Source organism: Giraffa tippelskirchi, chromosome 4, assembly GCF_054371585.1.
Source record: "Giraffa tippelskirchi isolate mGirTip1 chromosome 4, T2T-mGirTip1v1.2.pri, whole genome shotgun sequence".
Lineage (NCBI taxonomy): Eukaryota > Metazoa > Chordata > Mammalia > Artiodactyla > Giraffidae > Giraffa > Giraffa tippelskirchi.
Genome location: NC_137278.1, coordinates 93,036,165 through 93,056,540, shown reverse-complemented (window position 1 = coordinate 93,056,540; position 20,376 = coordinate 93,036,165). Strand labels below are relative to the sequence as shown.

General features: G+C 39.5%; 1 long non-coding RNA gene and 1 pseudogene across 1 annotated transcript; one reads left to right on the top strand and one right to left on the bottom strand.

The window, feature by feature from the left end:
* Nucleotides 1–8,065: 8,065 nt before the first annotated feature.
* Nucleotides 8,066–12,720, bottom strand: LOC145545975 (uncharacterized). Its single transcript, XR_014082386.1, has 3 exons — nt 12,651–12,720; nt 11,040–11,176; nt 8,066–9,197 (listed from the first exon to the last, which is right to left on the bottom strand). It is a non-coding gene; the product is annotated as an uncharacterized LOC145545975 (long non-coding RNA).
* Nucleotides 12,721–18,247: 5,527 nt separating this feature from the next.
* Nucleotides 18,248–18,929, top strand: LOC145545629 (zinc finger X-chromosomal protein-like; annotated as a pseudogene).
* The last annotated feature ends 1,447 nt before the right edge of the window (nt 18,930–20,376 follow it).

Genomic DNA, 20,376 nt, shown 5'->3' with positions numbered 1-20,376 from the left:
CCCTTTAGTTCAGAGAAGGCTCTGAACTAAATGAAGTGGGAAAGGGGTGTAACTGTAAGGGTTAACCCCAGAAAGATTTCACAGTGATGGAACAGTTTTGTATCTTGATGATGGTGGTAGTTGCCTGAATGTACACCAACATCAGATCACTTGGGAACTCATTAGTATACAAATTCTCAGCTGTAGTTTAGATTTGCTGCATCAGAAACCCTCGGAGTGCAACCTAGTAATCTGTAGTCTAATAAGCCCTCCAGATGATTTTAACGAGTGTCAGAGTTTGAGAACCACTGGTCCGGAGCCAGTGAGTCTCCATTCTGAGAATTAGATCATGAATACAGCCTAAGGAGAGCTGTATCCCCCTTGCATGTTTGTATGCATTCTGTATGTCATGTGGAAGGACTGATGTTAAAGCTGAAACTCCAGTATTTTGGCCACCTGATGCAAAGAGCTGACTCTTTTGAAAAGACCCTGATGTTGGGAAAGATTGAAGGCAGAAGGAGAAGGGGACAACAGAGGATGAGATGGTTAGATGGCATCACTGACTCAATGGACATGACTGTGGGTAAACTACAGGAGCTGGTGATGGACAGGGAGGCCTGGCATGCTGCAGTTAATGGAGTCGCAAAGAGTTGGACACGACCGAGTGACTGAACTGAACTGAACTGTATGTCATGTGAAAACGTCATGTGCCACACACAGTGTCCAAAAGAAACCATCCTACAATTTGTACTCAAAAAATTATTAAACAGTGATGCTGAGCATTTCAAGATTCAGAAAAGAGTCACCAAAAATTCCAGCTTCACATTACTTTGTACCCCAAGATTTATTTAAAACTCTAACAAATTAAATCTCATGATCACATCAAGATGCAAGTTGCCTTTCAACAACAAAAAATTAGAATTATAATGTTTCAATGTTTATCTCACAAGAATTTTTTAGATTATGAGAGATTACTTTGCCAACAAAGGTCTGTCTAGTCAAGGCTATCGTTTTTCCAGTAGTCACGTATGGATGTGAGAGTTGAACTATAAAGAAAGCTGAGTGCCAAAGAATTGATGCTTTTGAACTGTGGTGTTGGAGAAGACTCTTGAGAGTCCCTTGGACAGCAAGGAGATCCAACCAGTCCATCCTAAAGATCAGTCCTGAGTGTTCATTGAAAGGACTGATGTTGAAGCTGAAACTCCAATACTTTGGCCACCTGATGCAAAGAGCTGACTCATTTGAAAAGACCCTGATGCGGGAAAAGATTGAAGGCAGGAGGAGAAGGGGACGACTGAGATGGTTGGGTGGCATCACTGACTCAATGGAGATGAGTTTGAGTAAACTCCAGGAGTTGGTGATGGACAGGGAGGCCTGGCATGCTGCGATTCATGGAATTGAGAAGAGTCGGACACGACTGAGTGACTGAACTGAACTGAACTGAATTTACTCAAAATATGTATGAAATACCTGAAAAATCATAAATAATTTGTATCAGAATTAACTGTGTTTGTTACATATTCTCAATATTATACTTAACACTTATTAACCAACTTTCAAGTGAGAGTTGTCCTCATGTAAGATCTCTAAATTTCACAGGGAACTTGCAGGACAGAGAATTATCTGCAGATATAGGTACATTGATTCAGAAAGGTGAAATAAGTTACTCGTGGGTCCACTGTAAAGTGATCGAATTCAGATTTGAACCAGGCTAGAGCATTTGTCCAGGTGATTTAGTGGTAAGAATCTGCCTGCCACTCTAGGAGATACAGGAGACCTGGGTTCAATCCTTGGCTCAGGAAGATCCTCCGGAGAAGGAAATGGCAATGGTAGCGGGAAAAGACTACCCTCTCCAGTAGTCTTGTCTGAGAAATCCCATGGACAGAGGGGTCTAGTGGACTACAGTCCATGGAGTCTCAAAAGAGTCAGACACAACTGAGCACACACATCCAAGTATTTGCGACTCTTCACATTTAACAAAATAAATGGTCAGTTTATTATCAGTAATCTAAAATATGCTGGAGTTATCAACCAGTGACTATTCAGTTAACAATGATCTCATCTCTACTAAAAAAAAAAAAAAAAATTATGTGTGTAGTTGCACAAACACAGCTATAGAGCTATCCCATGTTACAAAGTGGATTTATGCCTGAAGGTGAAACTGGCACAAAAAAATGGCAACTCACTTTTCATAGAACACTTCTTGACAGTAAACACATTTTATGGATTTTCTCAGTGAAGAACAGAAGGGAGTTATTTTTTGCAGAAGAAAGTATAAAAAGCATGCCCAGTGGTCAGAGTTGAGGAAAAAAACATAGGCCAATTATATTCAAGTTTACTTCCTAGGAAATATCCTCAAATAATGAATCAATTCCAATTTTTAAAAAGTGAAACAATAAATCTATAGCAACAGAGAAGCAAATATATTTGATTACTATCAAATTCTCTTGTCAGTTCATATGCATACCAAGGGGGAAAGTGAGGGTAGGAGGAATTGGGACATTGGGATTGACATATGGGATTCCCTGGTGGCTAAAACAGGAAAGAATCCACCTGCATTGCAGGAGACCATGGTTCTATCTCTGGGTCAGGAAGATCCAATGGAGAAGGGAATGGCAAGCCACTTCAGTATTCTCGCCTGGAAAATTCCATGGACATAGAAGCCTGGCAGGCTGCAGTGCATGGGGTTGCGAAGAGTCAGACACAACTGAGCGACTAACACTTCCACTTTCATAAAATAGATAATTAATGAAAACCTACTGTACAGCACAAAGAACTCCACTCAGTGCTCGGTGGAGACCTAAATGGGAAGGAAATCCAAAAAAGAGGGGATATATGTATACATATAGCTGATGCACTTTGCTGTGCAGTAGAAAGTAACACAACACTGTAAAGCAACTATACTCCAATAAAACTTTCTTTTAAAAAATGCTCACGTCAACTGCTTTTAAAATTACTCATAGCTCCCAAAGGTACATAAGACCAGAAACTCAAAACGAGTTTAGGGAACATGGTCAAGTGGGATCATGCAGATCATGAGCTGGAAGTCACTGCAGAGCAGAAGATGTAATCAGGGTGTGTGTGTGTTTGGTAAGTCACCTGCTAGTGATGTGACAGGTCACACTACAAGCACGTTTTATTACATAAAGACAATGAACATGGTCATCACGTTTCCTTCACTGGCAAGTGAGACTTGTTTAAATGGCGCAATCTCCATTTCTTGTCTGAGGAGAATTATCTGAGACTATAACACTCTTTGCCAAGTTTCCTGTCCTCCATGGAGACAGCTCACTATGAAACATTGACTCCAACCACATCAGTGATCCTGGTTTGGATCCAAACACTGAATAATAAAAATTGCCGCATTTCAAGAGGGTGCATTCTTTGCAAAAGTGTGATAAGAGGAGGGAGCCATCCAGCGGGATAAAGTGATGGAATTCTACAAAGGCCAGAAAGGGGAAATGGAAAATATTCTATGACAAATTAATGTATACCCAAGGGTTAGGAATGTCACATACCAGTAAACACACTTCGAGTGGATAAAGGTCAACATGGATAAATAAGGAAGTGCAGACAGTAATCAGGGTAAGAGAGACGAATATGTGAAATAGGAAACTCTACATACAGAAGCAACTGGGAAGATTATAGGATGAATTCAAGTGTAAAAAATATATCAGAAAAGCAAAGGTGCAAAATGGAAGGAAGATTACAGACAACTTTAGATAAACACCAGAATATTTCTCGAAATACTAAGGGACAATGGGTCAGCATGGGAGACAGTAGAATGATCAAAACCAGGGGCAGATAATTTAGTGACAAAAAAGTGGAATCTCAAGAATTAAATGCATTTGTCCATTTAGTTTGCACAAAAAGGATGAGGTAATAGGCAGGGTTTGAGGGAGATTCAGGCAGTCCTTGATGACATGAGGTATGTTTGAAAGCATGATCAAGGAATTGGAAAATGTGAAGGGAAATTTCTCAATTCTTTTTCTTTAACCTAAAAAACATCAGTAAATATTAAATCTTATGTATCAAAGAAAATATTGCAGGAGAGATCTATGTCTAAAAACAACTAAAGATCTCTATGTCTTAATCTTTAAAGTATGCCTGATATTTATATTTCATTTATGCTTTTTATATTTGAGTGGAGGTGCACCTTTTTTAGGAAAAAAATCTGTGTGTACACACCTCTCTATTATCTTCGTGACCCCATGAACTGTAACCTGCCAGGATCTTCTGCCCACGGAATTCTCCAGGCAAGAATACTGGAGTGGGTAGCCGTTCCCTTCTCCAGGAGATCTTCCTGGCCCAGAGATCGTGAGTCTCCTGCATTGGCAGGCAAATTCTTTACCATCTGAGCCACCAGGGAAGCCCATATATACATACACCTTTCTGTAAATACACACATTTTGTGTATATATACATGCATATACTTACACATACTGTATCTTTGTATATATTTTCTCAATACATATACATATACCAATACATATGCATTTGTACACAAACACATGTGTATACACAGATACATGTACATACACACAGAAAAAGAATTCCTGTTTGGAAGTAAAAGCATACCTGAATTCAACCAGGAAAACTCCTCTTGACCTCAGCATACTCTAAAATTTGAGTAATTTAAGTAAATTTTAATGTCTTCTTTTCTTTTCTCACTGAAATGATCTGGATGGCTTATTTTGGCAGCACATTTTATCTAAAAAATGACTGATTGTAAGTAGGTCCAGCCAGGTGTTTGAGACACTGATGAACGTAGTCATTATTATTTATTTAAATCTCAGCATTCATAGAGAAACAGAAGGAAAACAGCTAGCATCTTCTGGCTCCATTTCATCCTCAAGATTGCTTTCATCACTGCCATGCCACCAGGAAATGGGATCGATGCCTAGAAACACCTGTTTCATGTTACCACAGGCATCACACAACCTTGTATTCCTGTATTCCACTGTCAAACCTGCTCAGGCCCACTTACACCCCGAATTTTGCCAGGACCAGCTCCACACAAATGTAACTGGAGTCAGCATCACAGACTTGGCACCAGAAGGCATCAGACAGACATTCCCTGGGTGTTGAGGCCTGCAGATTGCAGAAGCCAGGGAGGTGGATGCTCTCATGGCAACTCTGGATGCCCAGAAAATGAGAGCTGGTGGATCCACTCTTCCATACTCGTGCTTATAAGCCTGGTCCTTCCCAAAGCACATTTTATAAAATTTTCTAGAAGGTCAAATAAGGACCTTCATGGTGGCATGAACATCACAGTTTCAAATTAAATTCCCTTTCATCCTTGCTTCCATGTATCAGCCTAGAGGGGTGGGATGGGGAGGAGATGGGAGGGAGGTTCAAAAGGGAGGGGATATATGTATACCTGTGGCTGATTCATGTTGCAGTTTGATAGAAAACAACAAAATTCTGTAAAGCAATTATCCTTCAATCAAAAATTAAATAAATTTTTTAAAAAAAATTTCCTTTCGCAACACTAGCAATTTTTGTGCAGGAGAACACAAATTAGATACATCATGGTTAGAATTTAGATGATAGATGATAGTAATAATAGTTGACAATAGATAGATGGATAGATAATAAATGGATAGATAGATGCATGCTCAGTCGTTAAGTCATATATCCCCATAAAAGAGGGGATATATGTATAAGTATAGCTGATTCATTTTGCTGTACAGCAGAAACTAATACAACATTGTAAAGCAACTATGTGTTGCATGCTCTGTTGCTCTGTCGTGTCCAACTCTTTGTGACTCCATGGACTGTAGCCCACCAGGCTTCTCTGTCCATGGGATTCTCCAGACAAGAATACTGGTGTGGGTTGTCATTTCCTTCTCCAGTAAGGAAGATATAGCCCTACAATTCAACAACCTCTTATGCTTTATAAATTCACATGACAGATTAATAATTGTAATATTGCTAAGGTTGACACATGCTTTAGAATTTCTTTAAAGAGATACTAATTTCACATTACATTCTTTCCAATTTCATCTTCCTAAATAATGTTATCAATTGTCCATCAGCATTCTCTATTTTAACATGACTTTCAATAAACTGCCCATCCAATTTGGGGATCATTTTAGCTACCTGCAGAATTTCTTATTTTTCCCTTTGAAGAAACTAGGCTACAGAAGTGTTGGCATTGAGGTTTTACTATTGGAAGTCCCCATTTCTTTAATTTTCATAACCCTATACACAGACTATTGTAGCATCTATTATCACTACTTCTAAAAAGACTACTTTTCCTCTAATTTTTCCTCAAAATCCTATGAGGAAGTTTCTATTTCTCCTTCAGTTTCTTACAAGTAAAGACACACTCCTTTATCAAACACCAGTAAGCTGGTCCACACTGCTCCCCACTCTTCCTGTCTCCTCCACTAATCTCTGTTTCATCAGGCCCATTTCCAACACCATACCATATGCAGCCAGAGGAGTTCATCTTAGAATGCCTCCTGCTCCGTGAAAGGAGTCAGAGGAGTTTGCCTTCAAGATGTCTGGTTAGCCTCCAAGAAACACACAAACATAGTTTAATTCTTTTTTTTCCCCCCTTTTGCCTAGAGAATATTAGTGTACCTGCTCCATCAGTTAAATTTCATTTAACTTTAAGCCAGTCTATGGAGACTGTGGTAGTTCTTCATTGTATCTATTCATTGCCCTAGACTCCTTGACACACATTCTAATCATTCATATAAAACTGCTCTTGTTTTACAAAGCAGGTGCCAGGATTTTTTAGAGGAGGGGGTTGGGGGGGAGAAACCCTGAGTGTATGAAGTTTATAATATCAGGTCTCTGCAAAATAACAAATGTTCCTATTTTTGATCTTGCTGCTGAGGCAAGAATAACGCATTTTCAGCTTCCCTCATCATTGCCAACTATCCAAGATGATACTAGTTTGATATTTTCAGGGAAACCAGAGAAGAATATGCTGCTGTTCAGTTGCTAAGTCATATCTAACTCTTATAATCCCATGGACTGAGGAATACCAGGCTCCTCTGTCCTTCACTATCTCCCATAGTTTGCTCAGATTCATGTCCATTGAGTCAGTGATGCCATCCAACTATCTCATCCTCTGCTGCCCGCTTCTCCTTTTGCCTTCAGTTTTTCCCAACATCAGGGTCTTTTCCAATGAGTGGCTTTTTGCATCAGGTGGCCTAAATATTGGATCTTCAGCTTCAGCATCAATCCTTCAAATGAATAATCAGGGTTGATTACCTTTAGGATTGGCTGATTTGATCTCCTTGCAGTGTGTAGAATAAAGCTGCCAGGTGTGGAGAAAGGAGTTACTTTGAACCTGGATTAAGGACAAACTTCTCAGAACCCCGTTTTACTCTGTTTGATCAAAGCCACAGCTTAGGTAAACATCAAAGGTCAAGGGAGGAAGTAACTCTCCCTCTGACTGTGTTGAATGCAAGAAGTTGGCTTGAATGGTGTCAACATTAAACCACATAAAAAAATTTAACCTTGTTTATATCTCACCTTGCTTGCATTTAAATTGTCATTGTGGAAAAGCAAAATATTTTTAAAGATATTCTAGATTTTAAAGAGAGCACTCAGCACACTGTTGAATAGAATTTGTTAGCGACCACATGTGTGTCATGAAAATGGCTGACATTAAGTGACCCCACATTGGTGTACACCTCCACAAAAATGTGAAAGTGCAATGGAAAGAAAACAATGACTTTGCCATGACTCTAAAGGAAAGCTGGCTTCACCCCTCTCCCATCATCAGCCAGGACTAACAAATGAAAGGGATCAGCATATACAAAAAAAAATATGGTTTTCAGTTCCCACCAATATAATTTCTGAGACACTTGGCACAAGACCTACGAGTCCTGGAGGCTGTTATTTGGTTTTACCCATTCTGAAAATTACAGGGAGAAAATCACAGGCTAGGATCAGGTGTCCAAATCTTCATCTCAAAGGGTGAATCATAAAACTATTATAAAAACTACATCCTGCTACACTGACAGCTGTCATTTCAAATCTCCCCAGTGCAGAGTACAGTGGTGACAGCCGCTAATGACTTAAACGTGAGATTACATTGTGATGTTTAACAGCACGGACAAGAAACTTTTTTTTTTTTTTGAGGATTAATGAGAGTAAAACATCACCCTGTTGATAATGGATAAACCAGCCTAGGGATATGAGATCATTTAAATAATTAGGTAAAGGATTGTACGGTGACACTCTTGTGTGGTTTGTGTGTGTCTTTTCCACTTGTGAGTAGGTAACGTTTAAATGGAAGGGATTGTGCATTTTGTTAGTTACTTTTGACATTGGTGGATCTGCCCTTAATTGCTGTTTTAGAAAATGTGCAAAATGGCATTAGCACAGCTTCCCAGGTGCCACTAGTGGTAAAGAACTCTCCTATCAATGCAGGAGAGAAAAAGAGACATGAGTTCGATCTCTGGGTTGGGAAAATCCCCTGGAGGAGGGCATGGCAACCCACTCCAGTATTCTTGCCGGGAGAATCCCATGGGCTGAGGAGCCTGGTAGGCTACAGTCCATGGGGTTGCAAAGAGTTGGACATAACTGAGGTGACTTAGTACACATACAGATACAATCATAGAACTAGGGAGAGCAGAAGAACCCATTTTATAGAAAAGAAAACTGAGCTACAGAAAGAAAGTAAAATTTTAACTTACTTTTCTATACCCCTTTAACTGAAGAGAAAGGACAAGAACTTATAAGCTTTTAATGTTTTGTTTGGTAGTGGGTCAAATATTATTTTGATTAGCTGGAACAAAAACAGGAACTTAAAAAATTTTGTTGTCAGGCCTTTTTCTGAAAATGTTTGGATTATGGCAGGAAATCCAGGATTCTATTGGTATGGATTCTGATGCGGTCAGAAAACTGCAGGGCAGATTCTCCAGAATAGACTCCCATAAAGTCCATCACAAAGAGAAATAAAATAGGAATTGTGAATCATATTGAGAATACAATGAAATAAAAAATTCATGGAGATGCCATGGAATAAAACAGAAGCAACATATTAAGGAGTGGAAAAAAAAATGTATTGGGCACCCCCTTTGAAGGCAATGGCTACTCACAGTAGTATTCTTGGGCTTCCCTGGTGGCTCAGACACTAAAGAATCTGTCTGCAATGGAGGAGACTCAGGTTCGATCCCTGGGTCAAGAAGACTGCCTGGAGAAGGCAACCCACGCCAGTATTCTTGTCTGGAGAATCTCACGGACAGAAGAGCCTGGTGGGGTCACAGAGTGTTGGACATGATTGAGCAACTAACACTTCTCCTGCCCCACCCCAGTGACACCCTGAACATGCTGTTTCATTTTCCCGTACTTCTAGCTCTCAATCAGAACTGAAGAGGTCACTGAAATTCTAAGACAATTTACTTTTCCCAACCACTGGCTGTTTATCCAACATTTTCTAAAAAGTAGAAGAGGTGAAAACAAATCATAAACTTTTGATGAAACAGGAGAAAAGAAAAAAAGAAAAAAGAAATCTCCAGGAACTGGATAAATTAAGAATTCTTGCACTTAAACAGACCTTCTCATTTTTTTTCTTTTCCCTCTTCAAACAACCGAGTTTTAACCACTTCTGTTATCTACACTGTGATCTTTGAATTAAACCATTTGAACCTGAGATATGTGAGATCTGATTCCATAGGGTTTATTAAAGTAAATTGTTTTAGCAAATATGCTTGTTCCATTTGATTTTGAAGAATAATTGGTTAATGAGAGAACGATTACTTTGTTCAGACATGATTACTGAAGAAATGTTTCATCCATATGTTGCTGAGTAATGGGAAATTCTCCAGTGAAGGGGGGACAATGATTAGAAGAAACAAGATAGCTCAAAACAATATTCCCCAATGTGTTACTAAAAATGTTCTTAAAAAATAGACCAACTCTAAGTAAGTATAGAGTTTCTTTGTAGAAGCCTGGAAGTTCAAAATGCCTAATAGGATGAAACTGCTTGTTGAAAAAGCACCGTGTAGCTTTCTTTGTCTTTTGAATCAAAGGACTGTGGTTTCCTCTGAGACATTATGGGATCAGACCAGTGGTTTGCTGGCCTAGCATCCTTTGTGTCATTAATGTTATTCAGAATGTGGCATTAAAGACCTAAGTTATATACTGATAGTTTTCAAAATATTGACCAACATTTTTGGTTAAGACCTCTTTATAGGAATTGCCCACAGGACAATTTGAATGCTCTCCTTTGATGAGGGGATTAAAAAGGGGGGAAAAAAAACAAACGCTGGATGTTTATCAACTTTACTTTCGATTGTAAATGGTCTGAGGTGGAAAAGTGACCACTTGACATATTCCGTATTTCTCAAAAATTAGCTGAAGTCAAATAAGGGGACAGAAAACTTGCCTCTGTAAATCTTTTTTGGTCATCCTGGTTGCTAAATGCAAGGACACATGATCCCAATCCAAATAGTCGAGTTTGTCCCACATCTTGAAGGTTAGCTCACCCCCACTCTCTACCCAAATGAAACAAAAATAAGAACTCCACTTTTAGTTTCACACAAGTATGGAAAAGCCAAAGTAACTGACTCCCTTAAATTCGTACATTCCTGGATTTTTCTGAAAACAATCCACAATTTTTTCAGTTAAAGGCTTATTTTAACCCTTCAATTATGCTGCACCAACAACAAACGGGCAGGCGTTGAGCATCTATGAATAGGGCTGAAGGTTATAATCACTTCGAATTGCAACTGAGATCGTCTCTCACACGTTCAAAGAACACGTTGTTTTGGGGCACCCACTCGGCACAATTTGCTGGGAATCAGGGAGGTTTCACAGTGCACACTGGGTTTTGGAGAATGAGCAGGAGTTCACCCCAGCCAGCAAAAGGGCATCCTGAGTATGGAACACAGCGTAAGCAAAGGCAGGGTCATTTAAGGACGGAGGGGTATTCAAGAGGCAGAGAGTTCAACAGAGCTGGACGGTAGCTCTGCCGAATTTTCATCTTTAATATAACACTTGTACCACACGACATAGCAAAGGAGTTCTGGGGCACAGAAAATGGGTGGAACTGAAAACATAAATTAGGCATAATTAGAGTCTGGTATTCTTGCCTGGAGAATCCTAGGGACGGCGGAGCCTGGTGAGCTGCCGGCTATGGGGTCGCACAGAGTCGGACACGACTGAAGCGACTTAGCAGCAGCAGCAGAGTCTGGTTATTAATTGCTGCTGCAGAACTCAGTAAGAACACCTAGAAAGAAGGGCATAAGATAGAAGACTGTCACAAGCAGATGGCTTATATTTAAGAAACAAAAACAAGGAAAGAAAGTGAAATTAACAAATAAACAAATCAAGGGCTGGAAGAGGATAAAGAAAAAACAGAGTCCCATGTGTGAAAGGAAATGAGACTATAGAGAGAAAGGCGGACCAAAGAAAGGTCACAAGGAAATATTTAAAGGAAGCAATGGAATTGTAACTTGGAGGTTGTATTATCAATAAAGGAAGTTTTAGGAGAGGTTTTAAAACATGACTCTCTTCCCACCAAAGGTTGGGATCTGGATTTCCTTGCACCTGTCTATGCTCTGTAATCAGTTGACCAATAAAATGCATCTGTATTAAAGTTCTGTCATTCTAAACTGCATCATTTGTAGAGACGTGGATGGACTAGAGATTGTCACACAGAGTTAAGTAAGTAAAAAAGAAAGACAAATATCGCATATTAATACATATGTGTGGAATCTTAAAAATAGCTATAGATGATCCTTTTACAAAGCAGAAATAGAGACACAGATGTAGAGAACAAATATATGGATACCAAAGGGGAAAGGGAAGTGGGATGAATTGAGAGACTGGGATTGACACATACACACACTACTGTGCATAAAACAGATGACCAGTGAGAATCTCCTGTAGAGCACAGGGAACTCTGCTCAGCGCTCTGTGGTGACCTGAATGGGAAGGAAATCCAAAAAAGAGGAGATATATGTTTATGTAGAGCTGATTAACTCTGCTGTATAGTAGAGACTAACACAACATTGTAAAGCAACTATATTCCAATAAAAATTTTAAAAAATTAAACAAATTATAATAAAGTTGAGCCATGCTTAAGAAATTGGTATCTCCACCTCCTGTCTCTTGGATGCCTGTTCTTGGCACCCAGACATCAAGCTGTAAGTCAGCCAAGAAGCCCAAACCCCTACTTCCAGACATTATGGAAGCTCTTTAAAAAGATCCTCCAGGTACCACTCTAATTATCTCACTGATGTCACATGGAACAGAGATGAGAGGTCCCTGTAAATTCCCATAAAGTACAAGCCCCTGAACAAAATAAACGACAGTTGTTTCAAGACAGTGGGTTCTAAGGGGCTTGGTTATGCAGTGAGAGTCACTAGCAGAGCTGGGGACAACGTGACATATAGCATTTTTTTAAGTAGGTCAGAAATGACGGGAAGGAGTTAAACAATGCCATGGTTTGAAGGATGGCAGGATGGAGATGAAAATTTGTAAGGATTTCAAAACCTTGAACAAGAATGGCGAGGAAGATCCAGAAGAGGGAGCCTATAGGAGAAGGTTACTATTATTCAGCCAATAAAAGGTAGGTGGTACATTTATCCAGGGAAAGGAGGACTAGGGAGAAATTGTTCTCAGAAAGAAAGAGATAAGAATACATAACTGACAAATTTAAAAAAAAAAAAGAAAGAAAGAAACTGTAGTAGGCAACCTACCATTGCAAGTGTGTTTTAGTTGAAATTCTGTGATTCATTTCAAGCAGTCATAAGGAGAGAGAAACTTCTCACTGAGATCACAAGGGTGATGTTCTATTTTCTTTCTCTCCACATTCCAACCCCTAGTGTCTCACTGGGGAGGAAGGAATAATGGAATACACAAAGAAGTACAGAGTACAATAAGCAAGGGTAGGATGATGTAGAGTGTTTGCAGGCTAATATTGATGTATGAGAATAATCTTAAGAAAATAAAGCCCATCTATGGGAAAAACTAAGACAGGAAAATTATCGAGAAATAAAATCATTTGTAGTATCTAAACCAATTCATGACTTTGACGCTCAAGGAGGATTCTTAGCAACAAAGTCAGAGATGCAAATGCCTTCAGAAGATCCAGACTCTACACACAGAGTGAGAAACTCTAACAAACTCTAAGTGAAGGTGACCATCAATTCTTAGCAAGTCAGAAGATTTAGGGACAGTTTAGTATTTGTAAAAGAGAGGGTGACAAAATGACCTGCAGGTCAGATCTGGTCCACTGCAGGTTTTTATATTGTGCGTGAACTAAGTACATTTTTACAGTTTAAAACGCTGGAAAAAATTAAAAAGTGAATAATGGTTCATGACATCTGAAAATTACATGAAATTCACATTTCAGTGTCAATAAATAAAGACTTAATGGTACACAACCACACCCTCCCATTTATCTTCATCTCATCTTTCACTGTAACAACAGAGTTGAGTAGTTACAAAAGAGATCATAGAGCGAGCCTGCAAGCCTAAAATATTGCTTACATTCCTGGCCCTTTATTGAAAAATTTGGCAGTCCTTGAACCACAAGTTTCTTTATTTTTATTTTATTCTTGCTTTAAAATAGATTGACTTTCTTCTATCTGTTTCCATGGAGTCAAATTTGATTGATGTGGAGTTGTGTTAAAAACTGCGTTTCTTTCTTTCTTTTTTAGAAAAAGAAATGGTAACTTTGGGTTGGTTATTGATTTCTTTGTTTCTGAAAACACTTGGAAAAGACCCAGACTTAGCTTGTGTCTACCACTGAGCTAGTCTCTCCCCCACAGTTGCACAGACTGCAAGCATATGCTGTCAGTAGAAACATTTTTTTTTTAATCCATTTCATGAGTATAGATTGAGCATTGTCCTAGGCGTTGGGAGTGTGGCAGGAAAAAGGACAGCCAAAGTCCCTATTCTCCCAGAAGGTACTTTCTTGCAGTGGGAGACAGATCATAAAAATGTAAACAGATGAACCAGAGAAGTGGAGATCCTGATAAGCTATATGTATGAAATCAACAGGAACAATTGGGTTGGGATGGTATGGGGGAGCTTGTGAAGACAGGAAAGGACTCTTTGAGGACATATCTTTGAGCTAAACTGAAAGGATGAAAGAAATCAACCACACACATGGTCCAGGGAAGAGGGCGCCAAGCAAAAGGGTTGGAAAATACTGGGTCTACAGGCCACTTGGCCCCTGCTGGCCGAGAGGATGTGGTGGTGTCTGAGGAAGTGACTCACTGAGCAGGGGAGGATGGGAAGAAGGAAAAAGAGGTGGGGAGAAAGGGGGTAAGTCAGGACTGGACCTCGGTTTAATGACTTTATTCTTTATTATTTTATTCTAACCACAGTGGGAAGCAGCTCATAGGTTTTTAAATGGGTCTGGAGGAGGGATGTATGATTACATTTGCAAAGGGACTATCAATTCTGGAGGTCTAAATCAATCCTAAAGGAAATTAACCCTGAATATTCTTTGGAAGGAATGATACGGAAGTTCCAATACTGTGGCCACCTGATGCAAAGAGCCATCTCATTGGAAAAGATCCTGATGCTGGGAAAGACAGAGGGCAGGAAGAGAAGCAGCGACAGAGGATGAGATGGTTGGATGGCATCACCAACTCGATGGATATGAGATTGAGCAAATTCTGGGAGACAGTGAAGGACAGGGAAGTCTGGTGTGCTGCAGTCCATGGGTTCGTGAAGAGTCAGAAACAACTGAGCAACTGAACAACAACAATCAACCCATTCTGGTACATTGATTACACAGTTGGGAATGGAAGCAGAGACCCTGGGGGCCACTGCAGAAGTGTAGACAAGAAGTGACAGGAGACATGGGAAAACAAGAGTCATGATTTGGAAGTAAAGCTGGATGTCTTGGACATAAGATATGAAGAGATAACAAAGGAGTTAAGTGAGGAGGAGTCAATGCTTTGAAAGTGAATCCAAGCCTGTTCATTCTGAGTCAACATACCAAGGTCAAAGTCCAGTCTGGAGTGGGTAAGTTCAGTTCTGGAAATGCTTAGAAGTACTAGGGCTAGAGACGGAAGTGTAACTTCTGAGGCAGTCCAATGCAGAGAGAACTGGAACAGCCGGCATGAAAAGAGCCAGTGGCTGGACAAGAAAATAAAATTCATCCTCTAACACTTGAGATAAAAAAGTGAAAGCGAGTACCTCTGAGTTTCAGAAGAGCCCCAGATAAGAAAAGCAACTCTCAGATATTTGGGGTTTGTTCTGTTTTACAAAAGAAAGACACAGTAGGTAGCATAGGTGCAGTCTTTTGAGTTGGTGATCATTGGTGGACACTGGCTAGTGTTCAATTACATTAAGTGCAAATTGAGATGCATTTTAAATATTAATATGTTTACTATACTTATGGGCTTCCCTCAGTGGTAAAGAACCTGCTTGCCAATGCAGGAGATGTGGGTTCGATCCCTGGGTCGGAAAGACTTCCTGGAGGGGGAAATGGAAACCCACTCCAATATTCTTGCCTGGGAAGTCCCATGAACAGAGGAGTCTGGCAAGCTGCAGTCCATGGGGTCACAAAGAATCAGACATGAATGAAGCAGCTGAGGATACAATATATGTATAGTTATGACTGATTCACATCATTGTATGGCAGAAACCAACACAACATTGTAAAGCAATTATCTTACAATGAAAAAGAAAATACTTTTACTGACAACCAAGTTCAATTTCCAAGTAAGAGGTTGTGAGGACTGCAAGGCAGTCTGGGCACGTGGAAACCCCATCACTGTCAAAGTCCCGAGGTCATGTCCTGACCAGCAGAGAGTAACACCTGTCCCTGGATGGCTTTTAGGTAAGTTTTGCAACTTCTCCGGAGCTTGGGAGGAGTTGAGATTTGAAAATAAAGCCATTTTCTATATAAACTTGATTTGGGAGTTCTTTAAATCCTGCTACATGTATTAATTTATAAATTTGAAAATGTTAAAGTAAAACCATGGGTTTTACTTTCATAAAAAGGGCATAAATTTTAAAAGGTTCTGAAACACTAATCTTATACAAATTCCTCTTTGGACAGGAAAGAAAAGTGAGCAGAGTGGTTAGGTAACTTGCCTAATATGAATAAAGCTAGGGGCATAACCAGTACCCAAATCCAAGTTCTTTCCTTAATAAAGGCTCATATTTAATAATATGAACAGGAAAAGAAACTTCCACCTAGAGGGAACGTCTGGGGACACAGACAGTGAAGGTCCACCACCGCAAGAAGGATCTGACTCGGGTTAAGAGCCAAGACTAAGAAAAACCATCTCAAGTATATTTCACAATGCATGCACCTTCAATGGAGAAGAAAATGAGTAATAAGAATGAAATATTTAAATTATTATTTTATATATTTATTCTAAATTTCTTAAAATATCTCTCTAGATCCCCAAATTTCACTCCTTCCCCATGATTTCATGTTCTTTACACTTTGTGGGTGTATGCTAAGTGGCTTCAGTCATGTCCAACTCTTTGCAACCCCATGGACTGTAGCCCACCAGGTTCCTCTGTTCAAGGGATTCTCCAGGCAAGAATACTGGAGTGGTTTGCTGTGCTCTCCTCCAGGGGATCTTCCTGACCCAGGTATTGAACCTGCATCTCTTACGTCTCCTGCAATGGCAAGGAGGTCCTTTACCACTAGCATCACCTGGGAAGGCCTGTCTAGGCTTCACCTATATAATTAAAGGTCTGGCAAACGTACAAAGTCTTCAGGTTTTTCAATATGATTTGTTTTAAAGTTCTAGATGAAGAACTCATGTCAATCTTCATTTTATCTACATCTTGTTTCCACCCATTGTCATCATAGTATGACAAGCAAAACTCTTTTATTGCAGCAACTTTTTTTTTTGGTATAGCAATATCCTTAATGTTTTGTTTGCAGTAAAAAGGCTTAAAATGCTATTTTTCTTCTCTTCACTTAGAAGCAATCAGTCTCCCTCTTACTGAGCTCTTACTCAGACAACTAATATTCAGAATTATACCATATCAGCTGTGTTGGGGGGGAAACACATGCATTGTTTCTTTTCTGGTAAGCAAAGTAGTGTTTGCCAGTTAAATCCCCAGGTAGCTAGCTTTCAAACAGTCAGATATAAAGTTAGCAAATGAAACATCTGTTCCTGACTATTATTTTATAATCACATTAATTGGCAGATGTCTTTAGGTAACAGAGGAAAGAATATCAGCCATTACATGTGTTTCTATAAGGTCATGCTTTTGGCCACTGGGTATCATGCACCTAAAAGGCCATCGCAGCAGGAGACAGAGTTACCCTGGACTCAGAGAGCAGCCAGCTTTCTCACCATGCAAACCTCCTGACAAGGGAGCTAGCCGCCTACCTACAACAGGAACGAGGTTGCCCTGTTATGCCCCAATGTGGACAACATTACCCTCACGGCTGCCAGGTTTGGTTTTTCAATTATCATGTAGTTTGCACAAAAGCGCTGTGCCAATTCAATTACTGCCTGATTAATGGAGTGTTGTGGGTTTATTTCAGGGGTCTAGCTATCTATTCATTAGCATATTGGGGCCTCTACTCCGCTGTTTTGTCCTGATATGCTTTGAAAACTCCCCAGTGCAATTAAAATACTCTAATATGCTTTAAATAGTTATTTGAGAAAACACATCCAGACTTTTTTGTATTCCTCGGGGATTCTGTTAAGCACATCCAGATTTATTAGAAGGCATCTACGATTCCTTTATAAACACATTCTTCTTTCCTCGACTAGGTTTTGGAGTTTTCCCTCACCAGATGAGCAGCCCTGTGCTGGGCAGGAGAGTTCCTGTTTCCCGCATCTGGAGGAGGAGACAGCATCACAAAAGCCTGAGTCTGAGAGTTTCATCCAATGATTTGCTTTCATAGGATCTTCTCCAGTTTGCTTTGAGTCATAAACTTGGCTAGCGACCAAATCTAACGTGGAGTCTCTGCAGGAGTCTCTATGGAGTTCTGTCCATATTCAGTAAAAAGGAGCGATGATTAGATTGACTTGTGAAGAATATTGAATTTCCTTGGCCTTTTCTCTTTCTGGAGAATGATATTAAGAGTAAATGATCCTTAGTTGTCAAATAAAGATCCTCCTCTTAGTAGCCATGGTGTTTGCCATTTTATGTTGGCCACCTTTATATACAGATGGGCTAAAAAAATATAGACTCTGATGCTAGTCTTTGCAAATGCCATCTGTAAATTCAAGATGGTGGAAGGGCAGAATAGACTCAATTGCTAGCAGAAGAAGACATGCAAAAGAAGTATAGGAGGCCACCATCACCAGGCACCCACACACCCATCGGGAGTTGTGACTGATGAGAATTAATGGCCATGGATGAAGATGGACTTGAATTACACCCACAAGAGCCAAGCTCGTTTTTTTGATGCCATAGTTTTTCAGAACACTTCTCATATATTCCCATTTGAGCCTCACAATAGTCCCATGAGGAGCTAATGCTACACACATGGATAGTGATCCAGTTGTTGGGGAAGTACAAGAGACGTTTTGTTTCAGATGTTGTGGATTCGGACATAACTGTGTCTAACTTTGTTCCCAGTGAGCCAGACTCAGTTTGTAATCCAAGATGCTATCCAGAATTGTTATAGAGCATGTTCATTGCTCAGATATTATGGAAGAAGCACACGTATCTGAGAGGGTCCTCATTCCAGAGCAAGTGCTGGACTCAGGTGGAACCGAAGAAGTGTCTTTAGCGGAGTGCACAGTCCCAGACGCTGTTTCAGCTTCTGATGTTACTTCAGCCTCAGTGTCTACACCAGAACATATCTTGACAAGTGAATCTGTGCAGGTGTCTGACTTTGGACACATTGAATAAGTGTGCAGTAGTACACTATAGTGTAGGAAATCATTGCTGCTCCTCTAACTGCCGATAGTGTCTGAAGAAGTATTGGTAGCAGATTGTGCCTCTGATGCAGCCATTGATGCCGATGGTGAACCAGAAAGATGATGGTGAAAGCAACTGTGAGGGCTACCTTGATTTCCTGTAAGTCTTGAGGTACAGTGATTGTCAAAGGGTTTTCAAAGCTGTCTTTCCCAAATTATATCAGGGGTTCAATTTTCTTGACTTCTGTGAGATTAAATTACATAGACCTTCCTTTTTTGTCATTTCAGTTTGGAGCCTGTAAGATGACTCAAAATTTTAAAAAGTGGAATGGTACAGGGTCATTTCTCTATGAGGACACAATAGAAAGATGAGATTTCTTCAGTCTAGAGAGAGAAGGATGGAAAGCAATAGAACTGAAGTTTTTGAAATCATGAAGGATGTGATCAGACTGTTAGCAGACTTTGTTAGAATTAGGAACTCTCTTAAACTTAAAAGGAGTTCAACTTGGAGAAAAATGTATGACCAAACTATTAATAATCTTATACATGGATGTTCTGTATTACTGATGTAATACTTAAGTATTGAATACTTTACCTTTATGGTATGTAAAATGCTCTTTATATATCAAATAGCATACACAAGAGTTCTGGCATAGTATTTAAGGGACTTCCCTGATGGCTCAGCAGTAACAAGTCTGCTTGCAGTACAGGAAACCCAGGTTCCATCCCTGGATTGGAAAGAGTCCCTGGAGGAGGGAATGACAACCCACTCCAGTATTATTGCCTGGGAAATCCCATGTACAGAGGATCCTGGTGGGCTACACTCTATGGAGTCACAAAGAATCAGACACAACTGAGAAACTAACACTTTCAATTTCATAGTATTTAAACAAATGATTCCAAAACATAATTTCAAGTATGAAGGACTCATTCTAGGTTATTGAAGAAAAGCAAGGTGTTCTGGAACACACCTCTAATGTCTGGGAGGACTGCTGTGTCTTCTTACAATTGATGTCTGGGTACCACTTCCAGATATAAAATACTCTGTTGGATAGACCACAATTCTGACCCAATATGGAAGTTCTTAGGTCTTTAGGAACTAAACATCAAAAAAATAGCGACTCACAGACTCTTGGTCTTATATAAATTCACAAGACTATTTGCTTTGCTTGAATACCTGTTATAACACAGGAATTTAATATAACATATTGAAGTCCATCAGTATATTAGGATATACCTTTTAAAAGTTCTTTAGATTTTGGAACTCAGAGAATTCTTTGTGTAAAGAGAAGGAAAGCCTCTTCATTCAACACATGTTTACTGTGCCCCTACTTTGTGTGAAAGAGTTCTGGAGATAATGCAAATATGGGTATATTCTAAATTAAAAAATACACCAAACCAAAAAAAAAATAAAAAACAGAAGTTTGGAAGATTAGACTGTAATAGGAGTAGCGGCTGCATGTAGTCAAAATACAAGTTAAGAGTTTGACATAGCTTTGGTATTAAGAAACACTGACAGTGTCATGATCCTGTAAGTCTGAATAATACTTTAAGTATGCTAATACTTTACTTCATATATAGTAAGAAATATATGTATATAATATATATGTATATTATA